The sequence below is a fragment of the Nomascus leucogenys genome, chromosome 3 (genome assembly GCF_006542625.1).
Source record: "Nomascus leucogenys isolate Asia chromosome 3, Asia_NLE_v1, whole genome shotgun sequence".
In the NCBI taxonomy this organism is placed as follows: domain Eukaryota; kingdom Metazoa; phylum Chordata; class Mammalia; order Primates; family Hylobatidae; genus Nomascus; species Nomascus leucogenys.
In genome coordinates, this window is record NC_044383.1 from 154,863,544 (window position 1) to 154,882,658 (window position 19,115).

Genomic DNA, 19,115 nt, shown 5'->3' on the forward strand with positions numbered 1-19,115 from the left:
GTTGACACAGGCACAAAAGGCAGCAACAAGTGTGGTTGTTGACAGGCAGAAATGTTTATCCCTGTGTTTCCTACCTAACAGTGCAGGAAACAACAAATTCACAACATGATCACCAGTAACATTCTTTCCGTACAAATGAAGAGACGGAATGCTGGAGCTCAGATTTGAACCCGGAAGCCTGACCCTCCCGCTCGCTCTTAATCCGCTCTGACCCCAGACTCGCGCTCCTAATCTGCTCTGACCCCGGCCTCGCGCTCCTAATCCGCTCTGACGTGCCGCCTCCATCCAAAGCCGGGGAGAGGGGCATGATCAGAATTTGCTGACTTCATTAACAGATCACGAATGTTTGAATGAGTGGATAAACCAGATATTGTTTTAAACAAAATCTAAATCAACTTGGAGATACTATCTTTTCTTTGGAAGATTCTTATCCACATAAATGTTGCCTGCAGAAAAAAAACCTTCTTTGTATTATTTTTCACACACGCAAAATCATGGTAGTGCCATTTTAAGGGTAAAAGTTGAGAAAAGGCATCATCACTACTGCAAATGACTTTTATGTGTGCAGAGTATCTCTCTTTACCCCCATCCTTTATCCAAGTCCAAAACCTCAGCTGTGTGTAGTGCTCCCAGTCACCTCCTAAGACTTCTGGTACTGGGAGCAAGGCCCGAGCTCCTGCTGAATTACAGCCGGAAAAATCCACTCTCCTCAAGTTTTTGCCATGTTGTGGGCTGAAGGCCTCTCTGCTCCAGCATCGAGAAAGCCAGCACATCTCCCCTGGCGGCTTTAAAGCTTTTATAAAGTGGAAAATATTTTGCTTCCTTGGACTGTGCAAGCTATAGAGAGTGAAAGATGTTGCTCTTACATTTGGGTGCAGCACATTTATTTTTCTGCAAATGGTAATCTCTTAAACCAGTGTGAATTTAAAGAGTTTCAGGTTCTCAATTTAACAATGTCATAATAAAAATGTGTATGTGTTTTTTAATTAATATGTTGAGTAAAGCGTCTGTTCAACTTTATTATAATCATACACATTTCTCTGCATTTCATTATCTTTCCCAAAATGTTACACGTTTTTAGTTTCAAATAAGAGGTAGGAAAAATTAAGTTAATTTTTCTCCCTCCTGAGAAAGGAGAGCTGAAAATAGCTAAGGAACTAAAACAAGGCATAGCTGCCACTTCCAGATTTTCAGCTGCAGCCAGAGCTCACTTCTGCACACTCCCTTACAGCACACGAAAAAATAAAAAACCTCTTACAGCCAGGACTGTCTGAACATTGATGCTTTTAATTGCTATCTCAAGTGGTTCCATAACACATCCAAAAATTGTTAATAAGATGTTGGATTAGATGATTCTGACTAATGGCCTATTGAAATTCGGGCTTGAAATGAGATTTTCATCATTTTTCATTGCTTTCCAAACAAAATAAAACTTGGTAGAATTGCTAAAACTGTCCTGAAAGTCTTTATTTCAGCATGTTAGGTTTTGTTTTCTTTAATTTTCCCTTTGGCCATTCAAAGAATCATTTTGTTTTTTCAGGGGCTACTCCCATATTGGCTGAGCCCATCCAACATGAACGTTTGCAATGATAAAACTGGAAATGAAAGAGAATAAAGGCCAGGCACAGTAATTCCGGTTTCAATTTTTTTTTAACTAATATTATTTTACTTTGAGGAGTACATTAATTTTTCAAGAGGTTTTATTTGATAAATGGTTCTTTGCAATTGCTTTGCCAGATGACAGCAAACTGACGTAGGGCTGGGATGGATTAAGGTGGGCAAGAAGGAAAATTCTGCTAAATATAATTTTGCAAGAGACAAGCTTCAAAACCAGAATATATTTTCTAAGAAACTTTTGAACTAGGTTGAAATAATAAGTAGTAAAGAACTTAAAAATTTATATTTCCATCCAACCAATTTTATGACATTTTGCTCAAGGAGTATTTATTTTTATATCCCCAAATATTCTCTGGTAGGTGCATTAGGTCCAGGTCTATACATCCACGGTGCATGAGCAATTTGCTAAGAAAAGCAGGCAGACAACATGGGTGATAACTCGGGCCCTAACGTGAGTGTTCTGACCGGAAGTAACAAGTCTAGAGCCTCCTGCCGCTCACACCCCAGACTATTTAAGCTCCAAGTGACTCTGGCTTTCGCAAGGAGCTGGGACTTTATTCAGGGACTCTGGGCAGGGCTTGTCTTTCTTCTCCCAGATGGAGAAATGGGCTTTTAATAATTCACCTCTAAGCATAACAATGTAGTTTGTTTTTACTCTTCTATTCTTCTAAATTTTTTTTTAGATTTTGAAAATTGAGGTTAAATATACAGAACTTAAAATTCACCATGATAATCATTTAAAGTATACAACTAAGTGCATTTAGGACACTCACAGTGTGGTGCGACCTCAACACTCACTCGTTCTCAAACATTTTTGTCACCCTGAAGGAAACTCTGTGGTCATTAAGTACTAACTCCTCATTCCTCGCCCCTGGCAGACACAAATCTGCCTCTTGTCTCTATGGAGGTCCCTGTATGGGATATTTCATAGAAATGTGGTCAGATCAGATGTGTTTCTGAGTGTCTGGCTTCTTTCACTTCCCACATCGCTTCTGAGGTGTGTCCATGTTGTGTCATGTATCAGTACTTCACCTCTCTATTGTTTTCCAAGTATTTATTATGGTAAAATACACATAAAGTAAAATCTGCCATCTTAACCATTTTTGAGTGCACAGTTCAGTGGCATTAAGTACATTCATATTGCTGTGCAACCATCACCACCATTTATATCCAGAACTCTTTTCATCTTGTAAAACTGATACCCTGTCCCCATTAAACACTAACTCCCTAACCCCCAGACGCAGCCCCTGCACCCACCATTACACTCTCTGTCTCTATCATTTTAACTACTTTAGGGACCTCATAAAAGTGGAATTACATAGTATTTGTCCTTTAATACAAACTAATAACCTGGTAAAATAATGGGCTGAAGACTTTAATAGTTGTTGTCTTCTATTCTTACTTTGCTAAGTGTTTGTATCAGAATGATTGCAGTTCACTGTATATCACTTTTATGTAAATAAAGTTGTTGAAAAAATAATCGAAACTTGTGGGTTGTAGCTAAACAGTGCAAGATAGAAATTTATATATATTTTACAATACCTATAGATGTATACACACACACACACACACACAGGAGGTAGAAAAAGTTGAAAAATAATTATCTACCCTGCCACATCAAGAAGCTAAAAAAGAAACAACAAATTAAACTGGGAAAAAAGAGACAATCATAAAATAAAGAGCAGAAGTCAATATGTTATCAGCAGCGAGCCCAGGTGGGGTCCATGGTCCTCAATTCTTGTCTTCTTGGAAGAAAGAATTCAGCCAAGAGACAGAAGTCGATTTAAGGCAGAAGTGAAGGTTTATAGAAGTAAAGGAAAGTACACTCGGCAGGACCAAGCGGGCACTTGAAAGAGGGTCCCACAGGACCTTTGGCTTTGGGCTCTTATAGATTTGCTATTTCCTGTTTTTTTCTTGTCCCTTCCCTTGTCTTTTCCCTTGGGTGGGCTGTTGGCTAATCCCCACATGTGCAGTGACTTGCCAGTATTTGGGAGGGGCCACATGTGTCCTTTGGTGGTTGAAGTTATGTGCATGTTGTCTTAGGGAAATTTTCCCTTCTTGGTCTAGCTCCCCCAGAGGAAGGTCATATACTGGTCAGACTTTGCCATTTCACCCCTTTCTGCGCATGCCTGGACATATTTTAAGTTCTCATTGGGAAGTTGTTGCCCACAAGCTCAAGATATTTCCTGTTTGTTGGGAAATATTTCACTCCCTGGCACCAGCCATGACCACCTATCATTCCTGAAGAAGCCGCCTGACAATTGCATGACAGTTGCCTGGCTAGACATTCCCTGGGGCTCTGTCCTGCCCTTCCCTCTCTGCCTGTCCACCCTCTCTAGCAAATGCACTGTGAAAGGTATTTAGTGTCTGCACTGGCCTGCTGTCTATTAACTACATGAGGGTCTGTCTGACCTGAGAGGCCTCCTGGGCCTGCATGTCCCATGGATAGAGGCTGGCGCTGCTTCTTTTCAGACTGACAATTCTTTTACCACCCCAGCAAGGAACATTATTTGGACTCACAGACTTAGTCACTAGTTTCTGGATGTTTAAGCTGAAGTCCAATAAAGAAAATAAATGCAGGATTCTAGAGATTGGGCAAACTTATAATTAAATCAAATGTTTTAATGACCTGGTACGTCATGGTACATCAAAGTCAGTAAACAGAATGTGGTAGCTCAAAATCAAGAAGAGGAAAGATTGGATTAGTAAACCCTGTCTTTAGAACAGGGTAAATGTATCTTAAGTAAAATCACAAATATTGACCAAAAAAGTATGACTCTTTTAAAAAGGGAGGTTTTCTGCTTTTTCTGGAAGTGTCCATAAATGTCTCAATTGTTCTGTTCATGTTCATTACATGCTGTGCCTCACCAGTGCCCAGGATTCAGTCTCCCCAGTTATTCTCAAATTATCAAAAAGGGCCCCTTGAAAAGGGGCTGATTCTAAATTTTGTGCAAGAGAATGCAAGATGATCATGAAAGTTCTTCTGTTGTTGTTTTCTTTTTTTTTCATTTAGGGTTGTGGGAGACATTCAAAGAAGTCTGGAGATGCTGATGAAAGCATTATCTCGTAGAAGCCCCAAATGACCTGAGAGAAACAAATGATTACCCCTAATTAAAAGCAGTTTGTGAAAAGGCCTGAATTCCTGGGCTTAAGAGGGGCAAGCAGTAGAAAGTGTGCTGGAGAAATACTCCATGGTCAAATAAATCAAAGGATGAATGCCCAGTTACAGAAAACATAATAAATGACAAAGTTGCTGGATACATGACCAAGCTTCGGATGTGGATTTCCAGGAACGAGACTTGGTATTATGATCCTTGGACCCAACAGACCCAGATAAGAGAAGTCTGAAAAGTGCCTTTCTGAACTACGGGGAACCTGGAAGCAGATGTCTACTCAGCTGCCCTGTGGCTCTGGCTCTGGCTCTGATTTCTGGTCCCAGTGAAGACCCAGCTTTGCAAATGCTGGTTGGGCTCAGGAGCAGTAAAGCTGGTGCCAGCAATGTTCCCGTGCATGGAAGCCCCTGAAGGCTGTGGTGGGTTCATCAGAGTGGGGAGGTGACCCTCACGGAACACAGAAATGCATTCTCCCGGGGCTTGAGGACCCCACCTCATGTGGCCTGTCCACACCAGCGGTGCTGCCCTGCCAGCCATGGAAGAGCCAAGGGGAGCTTTGCTGATCCTCCCTGCCGCAGTCCCTGCCTTGTGTGGTGATCCCACTCCCCAAGAGCCTCCGCATTGTTAGATACAACAGGGAAGTTAGTCTCATGTTGGAAGGTTGTTCTGGCGTGAGCTCTTCCCATAGATGAGGAGCTGCTTGAAGTCCCCACTATGTGCTCTTCTATAGAGAAGGAACCACCTGAAGTCTCTAGCATGTGTCCTTCCCACAGATGAGGAACCCCCTGGAGTCCCCGGTGTGAGCTCTTCCCACAGAGGAACCACCTGGAGTCCTTGGCGTGTGTCCTTCCCACAGATGAGGAACCCCCTGGAGTCCCCGGTGTGAGCTCATGACCAGTTGAGGACTGTTGTGCATTCGAATGGGGAGTCTCAGAACCTAAAAGGACAGGGGAACCCTTACATGATTATATAAGACAGGCTTTCTACACAAGTGGGGAAAATAGAACTTTTTCTGTATGACAGAGTCTGAAACCACAGCCAGCCTTAGGATAAATGGGCACAGACTAGGTTGTCAAAGGCTTAACATCTGGATCTGAACCAGGGCTTAGGTCAGGGTAGTGATTGTCCAATCATGTTTCATGTAGGCTGGTTCTGAGTGTTATTAAGACATTCCATGAAAACAACTGACCCATGGCCAACACGTGCAGAAGATGCTGGTTCAGTAACCACCATAAAAATGCATGAGTCTGTTTGCTCTGAGATTTCTCAGTGTTTTACCGTGATAATCTGCACTGAACAATGCTCCTTCTATTGGCACCTCTTAAGGGACCGGTGTCCTGGGGCACACAGAGCCCCAGTCGCCCACACATTCGGTCTACTCTTCCCCCAACCTGGGACGAGAGGGCTTCTCTGCAATGGCCTGGTCTTGTCCCTTTGTGGTTGCCGGGTTACTCTCCATCAGGTGCACGGAGGCTGTGCTGTGGGAGAGGGGTGTCCACGATGCAGAACCCCTGATGATGAGATTCCTTCTCACTCGCTGTCAGATGTGCATCTCACCTCCAACCAGATCATAACCTAGGACTGATTTTATGAGACTCCCACAAAGATGTCTCTAGGAATACATTGGCCTAACCTAAAATGTAAAGCACACTGCCATTGCTGGGGCTCATCTCCTGTTACACGGATGACCAGGGAGAGCCTCTCAAAGGTGAGGGCCGACACATGTAGCACCTACCAGCGTATTCAGAAAGGTAGGCACAAAGTCTTTTGGCAAATGTCGAATGTCAGTGTTCCTAAGGAGAGTAAAGCTGGGACCAGGCAAACAGCACAGGCTGCATGGTCCTGGGTCTGGGGAAGCAGAAGCTGTGAGATGGAGTCAAATGGGGCAAAGAGCCAGATGCAAAGGTAAGTGATGCAAGCAGGGTGAGCCATCACCCCAATGTGGAATGCAGCCTGGGGGCGAATTTTCACAGGGTCTCTGCTGGCTCACATGGTCTCCTGGGCTTGCATTTCTCATGCTGAGCAGCTGAGCAGGTGCACTGGCTGACCATGGAGAGAAACACTGCGATCGCATTTCAGACAAGGGAGAAAGCGGCAAAGCTCCACCCCACTAACAACCGTAAGAATCTTCTTCCTTTTAGGAATTTTGAATTCTCCAAATGTGGGCCAGGCTGCTAACTAAACATGAATGGTACTGGACAAGGTTAAATCATGAAGTCAAAAATAGAACACACGACATTATGCCCTTGAGTTCTACGTTTTAAGATGGGCTTTGGCTTTTCACGATCCAAGGTGATTTCCAGCCCCAGGTTATGTATTAAACATATGGCATATTGTGGTTTACAAAGCACTTTCCTATGATTATCTATTTAGAGCTTCACAACAACTATGCAAAGAAAGGAAATAGGTATTCCAGAGTCCTATAAGAGACTATTGTGCCAAAGAAGCCATGGCTCATGCCTCTAATTCCAGCACTTTCAGAGGCCAAGGTGGGAGGATGGCTTGAGCCCAGGCGTTCATGACCAGCCTGGGCAACATAGTAAGACCCTGTTTCTACTAAAGAATTTTTTTTAATTAGCCAAACATAGTGGTGTGTACCTATAGTCCCCACTACTCAGGGTGGCTGAGATGGGAAGGCCACTGGAGCCTGGGAGGTAGAGGCTGCAGTGAGCCCTGATTGCACTAATGCATTCCAGCCTGGGTAACAGAGCAAGACCCTGTATTTTCTACAGCATAATTAGAGCATGTTAACAAATGTCAATTAGGACACTTCTACTTTTGGCCACAAAGTAATAGCTTTTATTGAAACATCAGCTTAAATTCTCCAACCCTTCTGCCATGAACAACTCTAAAAGCCAAAGAGGATGCACACACAGAAACAATGACAACATAAAGCAAGCTTTTGAGGGCACCCAAGGGCAGCCGAGTTAGGTAGAAACTAAGGGACCAAAAGCCACAAAAGAAGAGAAGTAGACTCAGGTGAGCATCACTTTTTCTTTTGCTTTTTCCCTCAGGACATTTATAAATTGAAACCTAAAGAAAAGAGGCCAAACAGAAAGTAGTGGCCAGACGCTTTGGTACTCTGGCTGGTTTGGGAGGACCCAAGTTAAAGTTTAAAGATAAAAAGGAGGTCAGGAGTTGAGTGTGAAAAGAGAAATGCAGAGGTTTATGCCCAAAGTTCTTGGTCTACTCTTTCCCTGGGGCATTTCTTGGGTTCTAAGCTGTGCAGGAGAGACTTCCAGAAACCAGCATGGAACAGGAACTGGAAGGATAAAGTAGAAGCTGTTGTGCAGTGCTAGGGAAACAGACGTTAGAGTTCAAGGCTTGACAAAGAGGAGAGGACTTGCCAAACACCTTGGGGTTTCAGTTGAGTTTCCAAAAGAACTACGCCCCAGAAATAAGGACGATTTGGAAATAGCCCAGTGTTTGCAAAACCTAAAACTGGATAAAACTGGATCAAAATGATTTGCCAATATTCTATTTGCAAGAAGAAAATTAAATCTTTCATAGATAAAGACAAAAAATGCCAGGATGTCTATACTAGTCACACTAATGTCAAACATTCAATTAAAAACTACAAGCCATGCCAAAAAGCAGGACTGAAACAACTGAAAACCAAGAAGAAAAGCCAGATAATACAAATAGACCTACAAGTGACCTTAGCTGGGGACTTTAATAAAAGTTTAATTAATATATCCAAGAAAATATAGAGAATTTGATTCAAGAACTGTAATCGATAATTATTCTAATTAAAAATTGAGTAGCTAAAATTTAACATCAGTAGGTGGGTTTAATAGCAGTCAGACATAGTAAAAAAAAGTGGAGTACTGGAAGACCAATCATTGGAAAATATTCTGTCTAGCATCAAGAGAAAAAAATATAAAATTTTTAAAAGGCAAAAGGACATTTGCAGCAGTATGAAAAATTAAACATTTGTATAAATTGATTCCAGAAACAGAGGAGGAAGGGAGGGAGGGTGAAATGGGGAAGTGGGAAGAGAGAGAGAAAATATGAATATGAATAGATTAGAAGCAGAATTAGACGAGACGCTAGCTGAGATTTTCCCTAAAACAATAACAACAAAAGCCATGAAACCACAGATTAAGGCTCAAAAGATCTCAAGCAGGGCAGGAGGAAGAAAGCCTCATCAAGTTACATCATAGGAAAGCCACTGAAACCCAAAGATGAAGAGAAAATCTTAAAAGCAGGCAGCCAGAAAAAAAGATATATTCTCTTCAAAGCAACTATAATAAGACTGACAGCTGATGTTTCTGAGGGAAACCATGGCAGACAGAAGAAAATGGAAAGAATGTTTAAAGAGCTAAATGAAAACAACTGCCAATCTAGAATTCCACATCCCATAAAAATGTCCTTAAAAAATGCTTTAGGAAAAATAAAAGCTGATAGAATTTATCACCAACAGATCTACATTAAGAGAAATACACAAAGGGATTTCCTAGCATGAAAGAAAATCATCTGAAAATGAGGAAAAATATTAAAGAGAAATGAAAAGCACTAGAAGGGTTAAACATGTTGGTGATTCTAAATTAATACTCAAAACAAAAATAATACTATTATTCAGAGTTTGAAATATATGTAGAATTAAAATATATGTAAACAATTACACAAAAGTGGTGGGAGTAGTGAATGAAGTTAATTTGCTAAGACTTTGCACAGTCCTGGGAATGGTAACAGTACTTAAGGATGCATATTGCAATGTCTAGAGGAACTACCTAAAGAATAACAAAAAATACATATAATCATCCAGTTAATACAGGGTAAGTTAAATAATTAAAGATACTTGATTAATTTGAAAGAAAGAGAGAAAGGAGGAATAATTAAAACAAATTGTTTTATATGCAATTAGAACTAGTCATCTGATTACAAGGTGAAAATTTTCAGACTTATAAGAAAGAAAAACTTAATATATGCTGTTTACAAAAGATGCAGCTTAAAATCAGAACAAAGAATATTTGAAAATGAAGAGATGGATAAAAGATATTCCACGCAGATACTAGCTAAAAAAAAGCTTAGGCACCTATATTAATATTTGATAAAATAAACTTTAAGGCAAACATATCATTAGAGATAAAGATGTTTCCTATTTATTAAATATAAATTAAATATTAAAAAGGTTCAATTCAGTACAAACATATATCAATCCTAAATTTTTATACACCCAATAAAATAACTCGAAGTACCTGAAGCAAGAATTATCAGAAATAAACAAAGTAAAAAACAATCCTTAAACCACAGTAGGAGATTTTAAGATACCTCTGTCAGTAACCATTTGAACAATTTACATAACAAACTTGACCTAATTGGCATGTGTAGAGACCTATCCCTAAACACTTCAGAGCACACATTCCTTTCCCATGCCCGTGGAGTACAGAATGTTCTCCGACCGCAGTGGAATTAAACTCAAAATTGAAAACAGAAAGAACACTGAAAAATTATCAGATATTTTATAATAAAGTAATAATAGTAGATTCTTATAACCCTAATCAAAATTAGAATAGCTACAGAAAACAGGACATCTCAACACAAGTGGTGCGCAGTTAGAACCGCACTTAGAGGAAAATTTCTAACCTTAAATGAATGCATTAAAAAAGTGGAAAGCTGAAAAATCAAGGATCTAAGCTTATATCTTAAGAAATTAAACCAAGACAAAATTAAACCCATATAAAATTGAACTAAAATAAAATATAAGCAATAAAATCATCAATATATGTGCAGGTAACAGAGATGAATTAACAACACTAAAGTATACAAATTATGTATTTCTATATTCTAGGGCACAAAAGTGTATGTTTCTACATACTAGCAACACCCAATTAGGGCCTATAATGTGATGCTGCTGTAAACCAATTCCAGATGGCTAAAATTTCTTTTAAAATACCTGAAAACTAACAATATCAGTTGTTCATAAGGATGTGAGACAGCTGAAACTTGCATACTGTACTCCTGGGAATGTAAGTTGATCCTAGGAAAATGTTTTGCAGTATCTACTAAAACTATACAGATCATAACCCATGACTTAGCAATTTCACTTCTAGCTATGTGCCTCAAATAATATAAATACATGTTCATCAACACACATGCAAGCATGTTCATAGAAACTATTCATGACAGCCTATGACTGGAAACCGCTCAAATATCCAACATACTTAGACGAATCAGTTCGATGTGTAAATAGAATGTATTGCACAATAAAAAAGAACAAAGACTTGCTTCATGTAACAACATAGAAGACTCTCACAGACATAATGGTGAATAAAATAAGTCACAAGATACTAACTATGGTATCATTACATTTATAATAAGTAAAAGTAGGCAAAACAAATCTATTACCATAAGAATCAGAATAATGGTTTTTCTCATAGGGAATAGGTAGATTATTACTAAGACAGGCCAGGAAGCAGGCTTCTGGAAAATTGGTAATGTTTTGTACCTTGAACCGCTGAATCTATGGTAACTATATTTGCAAAACTTTATCAAGCCACAGAATGTGCACTAAATATTAGTATATTTTACTGTTTAATTAAAAAAGCAAAATGAAACAAATATCAGATCATTTCACTCCCCCTGTTTAAAACTATTTAACAGCTTCTGTTTTAAAAATTTACAGTAAAATTGAGATTGTCCATGTCAGCTGACAAGGCCCTAGGTCACCTGGTCCATGAGTCATTCTCCAAGCTCATCTCACACCACACTCCCTCTTCCCTCACCACACCCCAGTCTGAGGTCTGCTCCACCACAAACCCTGGATTCCCACTCCTCCTTTTCTCTGAAATGTTCTTCTCACAGCTTCTCTCATGTGCCCAACTCTACTCTCTGGGTCTCAGCTCAAGTGGTATCTCATCACAAAGACCTTCCCTGGCCACTGTGTCTAAATGGCCTGCTGCTGTGTCCCTCACTGGTCAGGGCCCCAGGGCACAGGGCCTCTGGCACCTTCACTGTTGGGTGCCCAACATCTGCTAGTGCCTGCCACATGGAAGGAACACGTGGGTATTTGTTGAAGGCATGAACCATTCCGATTCACTCTCGCGTGTCCTTTAGTCCAATTTCCAATGATCTCTCTTTGTTTGCAACAGAGACCTTCGTCTCTCTTCTCCCTCTAGGATGAAGGCTCTTTTGGTGCAGGAATCGTGTTTGTTTTCCCAATTTCTGTGTCTCAGAAGGGAGAGCAATGCAGATTCTGCTGAATAAATATTTTGAATGAAAGAATGAATGCGTGAGTGAATAATTTGGCGGCTATGGTAAGGAAGTAAAAATTAAATGTTTTAATATAGACTATATTAATCTGAGTTTTTCCCCTAAACCTGAGACTTATAGCTGCCTCTCTGTGCTACGATAAATGCTAAGAGCATGCAAAGATCCAAGCCACAGGGCCTGCCCTGCACAAGCGTGAGTTTCAGAGGCAGGCAGAAGTGGGGAGGCCTGACTGCAGCTTAGCTGCCTCACCAGACACCGTGGGAACATGGCGTGGGGTGGAAGAGTTTCTTGAGAAAGTCTTGAGTCCTCAGAGTATCCTGTCATGAACAAAATGAGCCAAGATGCTTCACACAGGAAATTTCCATGGTGGTGGGTACAAATCCAGTACTGATGACCCAAGTCCCTTTTACTTTCCGAATATAGTGTATAAGATAAAATCCAAGAGGACAAACTAGCCCAATTTATACAGAAAAGCTTCGTGAAGTGAAAGATGTAAGTAAAGCTAAGAGAATAATTACCACCAGGTGTATTTTATGCCTTGCTGATAATTAATAATTAGCTGACTTAAATATGAACCTGATCTTCTTCAAACACTGAAAAACAACTTGAGTTATACTCCATGAAAACGTTCTGAGTAGTATTTATTTAATTAAAAATCGTAAAATCAGACTTTAGAAAGTTTGGATGTTTATTTTATTATATCCCTGAGGCACAGCTCTTGGGACAGAAAAAGGACGGGGAATAGCTGTGGGTTTTGAAACATTCTATTTCATCCTGGGCCTTTTCGTTTTATTTTTTTCAAGAGAGGGTCTCACTCTTTTACCCAGGCAGGAATGCAGTGGCATATTCAAGGCTGTTGGAAGAAAACATGGCACATACAATTTCCTATAAGTAGTTTGCTAGGAGAAAATAATATGTCAGTCGTTTAGAAAATACAAAATAATTTAACATTCAACAAATGGCTGATGCTACCATCAGCTGTAAAATTAGTAGGGTCCTCAAAAACAGCTACTGGACACAGTTTCATGCTTAGAATGCACAAAAGACAGTGATAACACAAAATCACACAGTAATATCACAGACGCGTTAAACCTTCAAGGATTGTTGAAATAGCACCAAGAATGTTCACTGAACTAACCTTAGTTTCTAAGGTTTATGCAATCATTTGAATTTTACTAGCCCTATCGATAGTTAAGAAACAAATTCAAAAATGGATTACCACTTCACAGGCAAACTTGCAATTTGTAAATCCTGGAAATACAAGAAACGAACCAGTTGTAAAATCAGAGGATAATTTGGGATGAAACGAGGTCATTGGCCCATAGGGATTGTTTCCTCCAATGGAGCCTCATAATTCGTAAATCTGAAGAGGCTTTCACTTCCAGCAACATGGTTTTGCTTTAAAATTCCAAGTAGGGATTCCAGTGAGGTCCCCAAGGTTTGTCTTCACAGGGCCTTGCTCTCATACCCGGTCAGTGTCTGTCCCTGTGTGGGGACAGGAGGAGGTGGGAGACGAATCAGTGAGCCAAAAGTCTTTTGTGCTCAGGTTATGGGATTTGAAGATCATGTTTTCTTTTTTTTTTTTTTTTTTTTTTTTTTTTTGAGACAGGATCTCACGCTGTTGCCCAGGCTGGCGTGCACAGGCACAACCTCAGCTCACTGCAACCTCTGCCTCCTGGGCTCAAGCGATTCTCCTGCCTCAGACTCCCGAGTAAGTGGGACCACAGGTGTCACCAGGCCCAGCTAATTTTCATATTTTTTAGTAGAGACGGGGTTTCACCACGTTAGCCAGGCTGGTCTCAAACTCCTGGCTTCAGGTGATCTGCCCACCTCGACCTCCCAAAGTGCCAGGACTACAGGCGTGAGCCACCACACCCAGCTGAGATTGTGTTTTCTTTCTCGGGAAAACAAGGATCTTTCTCAAGTCTCCCACCTGCTGTGGAATTCCACCCAGTGCGTGTCTAGTCATCTCTTGCATCTCGCGTGCATAACATTTTACTTTAGTCAATAGTCATTTGTCAGGAGGTTGCTGGAGTCATTCTCACAAGACCTCCGCCTGTGGGATGGGTGCAGCAAGCCGGAATCCACCTACCATTTGCCACTTCACCATTCAACAACTCGTGAAAGTTCCGTTCCAAACACAATAACCAAGGAAACCAGGCAGGAAAAGGCACCCGAGGGAGAGAAAAGAAGGGGCTGGGAAGAGGACGTCCCACCGACGGCCTCCGAAGGTGAGTGCAGGCTGCTTTTTAATGCCTGCTCCACATCCCTGCTTCTCTGGGGGAAGTAGATTTTGTGAACTTCCTAGCAGAAGTCAACACAGCACCTATGCACGACCTGTGGTGGCTCCTGGAGGCTGAACATCGCAGCGTCTCCTCCCTCTGAACCTCCCCCCCCAACTCCATCAGGGCCCCTTTGACTTTTCACCATCCTCCAAACCCTCCCTCATTGTCTGCCTGAACTCATTGACCAGTTATGAGTTCTCAGTGATTTTTCTACTTAGCTTTTTTTTTCACATGTGCCTTCCGGGCACTCTCATAAACACCTCCCCTCCTGCTACGGGTACCCGTCTGATCTCAGATCTCTCTGTAAGCTTTGTTCACTCACAGCTGCTTCTCAGTAACAATGAGAAATGGCTTGTCCCACCTTTGTGTCCGGACATACTCTCTGGTCACCTGGACTTTGGCGGTGTGTGAAGCCTGCTTGGCGTTTAGTGCCCTGATCGCCCCGGTGCCCTGTGGAGCGTCTGCTGAGGGCTTCCCAGTGGTGTTCAGGACACAGGGTATGGAGACACGGTGGCAGTTTGTCCTCCTGACCACCAGGTGGCTGTTGCTTATATCTCCCTAGGAACAAAGAAGCGACCAGGCATTAGAGAAAGCTTTTCTTTTCTAAAGATGATATTGCCAAGGTCTGAGCTAAAATCAATTCTCTAGGACATGCTTGACCCGTGAATGTTTTGCTTAATGTTTCTCTAACTAGAACTGGCAGATCAGACACATCATCAGTTCAGAGGAATTCATCCTCCTCCAATAGAGGCTGAAATACTAGTTGTGTTTGCAGTTCCTTCCCTGGATAAGAAAATAAATTTAGATAGAAGATGACAGCATTTCCTGAGACTCAATGGTTTCTCATTCACACAGAAGCCAGGTGTGTAGTAAAAATCTATCCGTGCCCCAAAAATGTCTGACTTTTGTCCTCAGCTCCTGGGCGCGATCTTTATCCTTCTGGGTGCCTTGGGCTTGCTGGATGGTGACGGTGTGACTGAGTGGGGTTTCCAGGCCAGGCAGCAGCAGAGGCCCTGTGGGTTGTCACACACGGAGGCCAAGGAAGCAGCTCATCCTGGGCCGAGGGTGATGGAAGTGCTGCCTCAGGGCTTCTCCTGGATGCCGCCCCGTGTGCTCAGGCCCCAGCTCATTTTATCTGTACCCTTGCCCTGTGATAAACTGTCACCATGTGCACAGCAGCTCTCAGGGAATTCCACAAGTCCATCCAGTCAATCAATGAAGCTGAGGGTTGTTTCGGAATCCTGGAACCTGCATTTGGGGTAGACGTGAGCATAATGTTGGCAACATGCCCCCCAACTTCGTTGTCTAAACTCCTTTGCACCAGGGTCATGTTTTGGAAAAATGAAATCTAATCATTTTTCTGCTCAAAACCCTCCAGTGGCTTCCAGTGTCAAAGTCCTTCCAGCAGCCCACCATGGCCTCGTTACAAGCCTGTGCCACACCCCACCTGACAGTTCACACGTCTGAGCTCATCTCTTGCCACCCTATTCCCTGACTCGGCCCCAGGGTCCCCCTGCCAATCCCTGGTCATGCTGAGCATGTGCCTCCCACAGGGCCCTCCTACCCATTCCTCTGCATGGATGCCCTTCCCCTCATCATCCAAACTGCCCGCCCCTCATATCCTTATATGTCCCCTAAAATGTCATCCTGTCCTTGACTCCATGCCCAATAATTCTACATAGATGCTCCCGGTGGGTGCTCCATACCCCTTTCCTCTTTGCTTTTCTCCAAACGCTCCTGATTCCACACTCTACGCTGTTGTGCCTGGTGTCCTCCCTTCGCTTGGAGGAGGCAGCTCCTTGAGCTTTGTTCACCACTTAGCCAGCAGGTGGAATGGGGCCCACAGCAAGCACTCGGGAGCTACGTTCTGAAGGCCTGAGTGCATGAACGGACGGTGCCTCCACTCTACAACACATTGCAGATGGGGAGAAATAAAACATGAAGAAAGGGCACTGCCTTTAATGAACCTAAAGCCAACCCGGCCGAACACACATGTGCATGCAGTAACTGGGAGACGAGAGCTGCCATGTGCGATCAGGCCCGCGTGTGGTGGAACCCACGCGTTTGGAGATGAGGAGGCTGTGCCCTGGTACCAAGTGGTCTCAAAGTGCTCAGTAAACTCAGAGGGGGGTCTACTGAAACAGGAAAACAGAAAGTGGATTCATGACTTGAAACGTGAAGGCTGAGGTTGAAAGAGTCACCACGGAAAATGTGACTGGGGGCCAAGAGGCAGGAGAAAAGCATCACCAGAATGCGGGGACTGGCCAACGAGGGCGAAAGAGCCTGCCACTCAAACAGGCTGCAGCAAACAAAAGCAAAGGCAGCATCCACTGCCCTAAGACCTTTGAGATGGGAATAAACCAGAGTGTTTTGAGTCCAATTATTCAGAAAAATCAGAGTGATGCAGAATGGCAGAATTTTAAAATAATAGTTTTCTATATCAAAGGAAGGGCACATTGGCTCCCTTTGGAGTAAAGTTTTTAAAAAGTTGCTGAGGTGAACTCAGTGAAAATCCAGACAATGCTTACTCCCTGCAAATATGCAAAAGAGCCAGTCTCATCACTCACTTCATTAGGGCAAGAAAAGAAAAGAATTCCTCACTAGCAATTGAGATTTTCTCGCAAAATACAAGGAGGAGAAAACTTTGACTCAAAATCCCCTGTCCAGCTCGGCTCACTCAGAGCAGAGTCTCCGTGGACTTTCCAGGCTGTCCTTCCACTCAGAACACAGAGAACGCCTTTCAGCGTCTCAAGACGCCTTGGGTCTGTCCCCAGGGGGATGTGCACAGCTGCAGTTAGAGGAAGGAGCATTTCCTCCACCTTTTTTTTTTGAGACAGAGTCTGGCTCTGTCGCCCAGGCTGGAGTGCAGTGGCGCGATCTCAGCTCACTGCAAGCTCCGCCTCCCGGGTTCACGCCATTCTCCTGCCTCAGCCTCCCGAGTAGCTGGGACTACAGACGCCCGCCACTGCACCCAGCTAATTTTTTGTATGTTTAGTAGAGCTAGGGTTTCACCGTGCTAGCCAGGATGGTCTCGATTTCCTGTCCTCGTGATCCACCCGCCTCGGCCTCCTAAAGTGCTGGGATTACAGGCGTGAGCCACCGCGCCCGGCCACCTCCATTCTGCCAAGAAACCGGCTCACGGGAGGTTTTGACTCAGTGATTAGCATCTAGGCGATTATGAGAAACACGCATTTCTGTGCTCTTCTCACGACCTCTGATGACCACATTACACCGAGGCATGAGGGATTCACCCGGTCATTTTTCATCAGAAGAAAAGGAACATTTCTCCATGAGCTCAGAGCTTCTCTGGCAGGTAGAAGTGAATGTGAACTCAGTGCCGAGTGCAAGCACGATAACGACCTTCTAGAATGAAAAGGGGCATTGTTGCTGCAGAGCAGCTGGAGGGGTGACCAACATGAAAGACGCAAAGAGCCAATGTCTGTCCAGCCGTGAGACAAGGGCAGACTCCGCAGGAGGCCAGGGTCACACAGAGCACTCGAAGGGTGACTCCAGGAAAAACAGAATGGTGCAGACTTAGGTCAAAAAGGCCGTGGGGTGACGCCATTGATCAACAGGACTTGGGTCAGAACGTTTACTGATGTTGAATCCCACTGAATACCCATCAATCAAAAATAGCTATTGAAGGTCCACATTATGAAAACCATATGCAGAGGGGTGTTGGAGTGCCTTCGGCGGGGTGCTGAGTCCATCCTGAATCAGGTCAAAGCAAAAGGGGGCGGCGGGCGGGGAGTGGGGGCGCTGCCACTGACTCACAACCCCACAAACCCACATCCTGAGTCCTTTCTCTTCTAACAGGCGCGACACCTTCCTGGGCATTACGGGGGTGTCACTCCTTCTGGAGGCACTTCCTCCCACACCTGCTCCAGCATCTGAGAGACCCACCAGAGACCAGGAGCTACTGGCCTTCTCCTCCCGACTCTAGAAGCGATGCCACGGGAGGCTCACTGGCCGCAGGTCCCTCCCATCGCGCCGGACGCTCCCCGCGGGGACCAGATTCATGCGTGGCCATCCCCACGGGCCCTGTCGTCTACACGAGGCTGAGACCCGGCAGCCCCTTGTTCTCCAACCTCTCCCCTCCCCAGGTTCTCCTCCTCCGTGCCGTCCTGTGTGAACTGCTAAGCTCACAGCTCATCTCTGCTGCACTCCCTCCGTATCTCCAGCTGGAGGAGAAAACCCCACGGCCGGGGATGCCTCTACGATTCTGCCCAGGACTCCCACCCGCGCTGCGAGGCTGCGAGTTCCCCTCATCAAGCCAGGACCTTTTCCCGCTGCTCGCGCCAGCGAACCTCCTTAGATTCTCCACAACACGTGGCTCTGCGTGTCTCCATCTCTGACGCAGCTGCATTCTCTGAAAGCTGACGACTGACCTTGGCATCTCCTCAGCACTGCTCAGGCGCAGGTAGCCGCTGTGCCCTGAGAACATCCTCCAGGCCATCCGGCTTGAGTCCAGGTCAACTAGTGGAAGTCCAGGGACCTCCCGATCTGTGCGCAGGAGGAGGCTGGGAGCGCGTGGGGAGGTGTCTGGGAGCCTGCAGGAAGGCGCTTGGGAATCTGTGGGGAGGTGGCTGGGACCTTGGGGAGGTACCCGGGAGCACATGGCGAGGCGTCTGGGAGCGTGTGGGGAGGCGGCTAAGAGCGTATAGGGAGGCGTCTGGGAGCGTGTGGGGAGGTGGCTAAGAGCGTATAGGGAGGCGTCTGGGAGCGTGTGGGGAGGCGGCTAAGAGCGTATAGGGAGGCGTCTGGGAGCGTGTGGGGAGGCGCCTGGGAGTCTGTGGGGCGGCGCCTGGGAGTCTGTCGGAAGGCGGCTGGGAGCGTGTGGGGAGGCGTCTGGAGTGCGTCGGGAAGTGTTTAGGAGCCTGTCGGG

General features: G+C 44.2%; 1 long non-coding RNA gene across 1 annotated transcript; it reads right to left on the reverse strand.

The window, feature by feature from the left end:
* Positions 1–12,615: 12,615 nt before the first annotated feature.
* LOC105739582 lies at positions 12,616–18,784 on the reverse strand. Its single transcript, XR_001115519.2, has 2 exons — positions 16,798–18,784; positions 12,616–14,788 (listed from the first exon to the last, which is right to left on the reverse strand). It is a non-coding gene; the product is annotated as an uncharacterized LOC105739582 (long non-coding RNA).
* Positions 18,785–19,115: the final 331 nt, after the last annotated feature.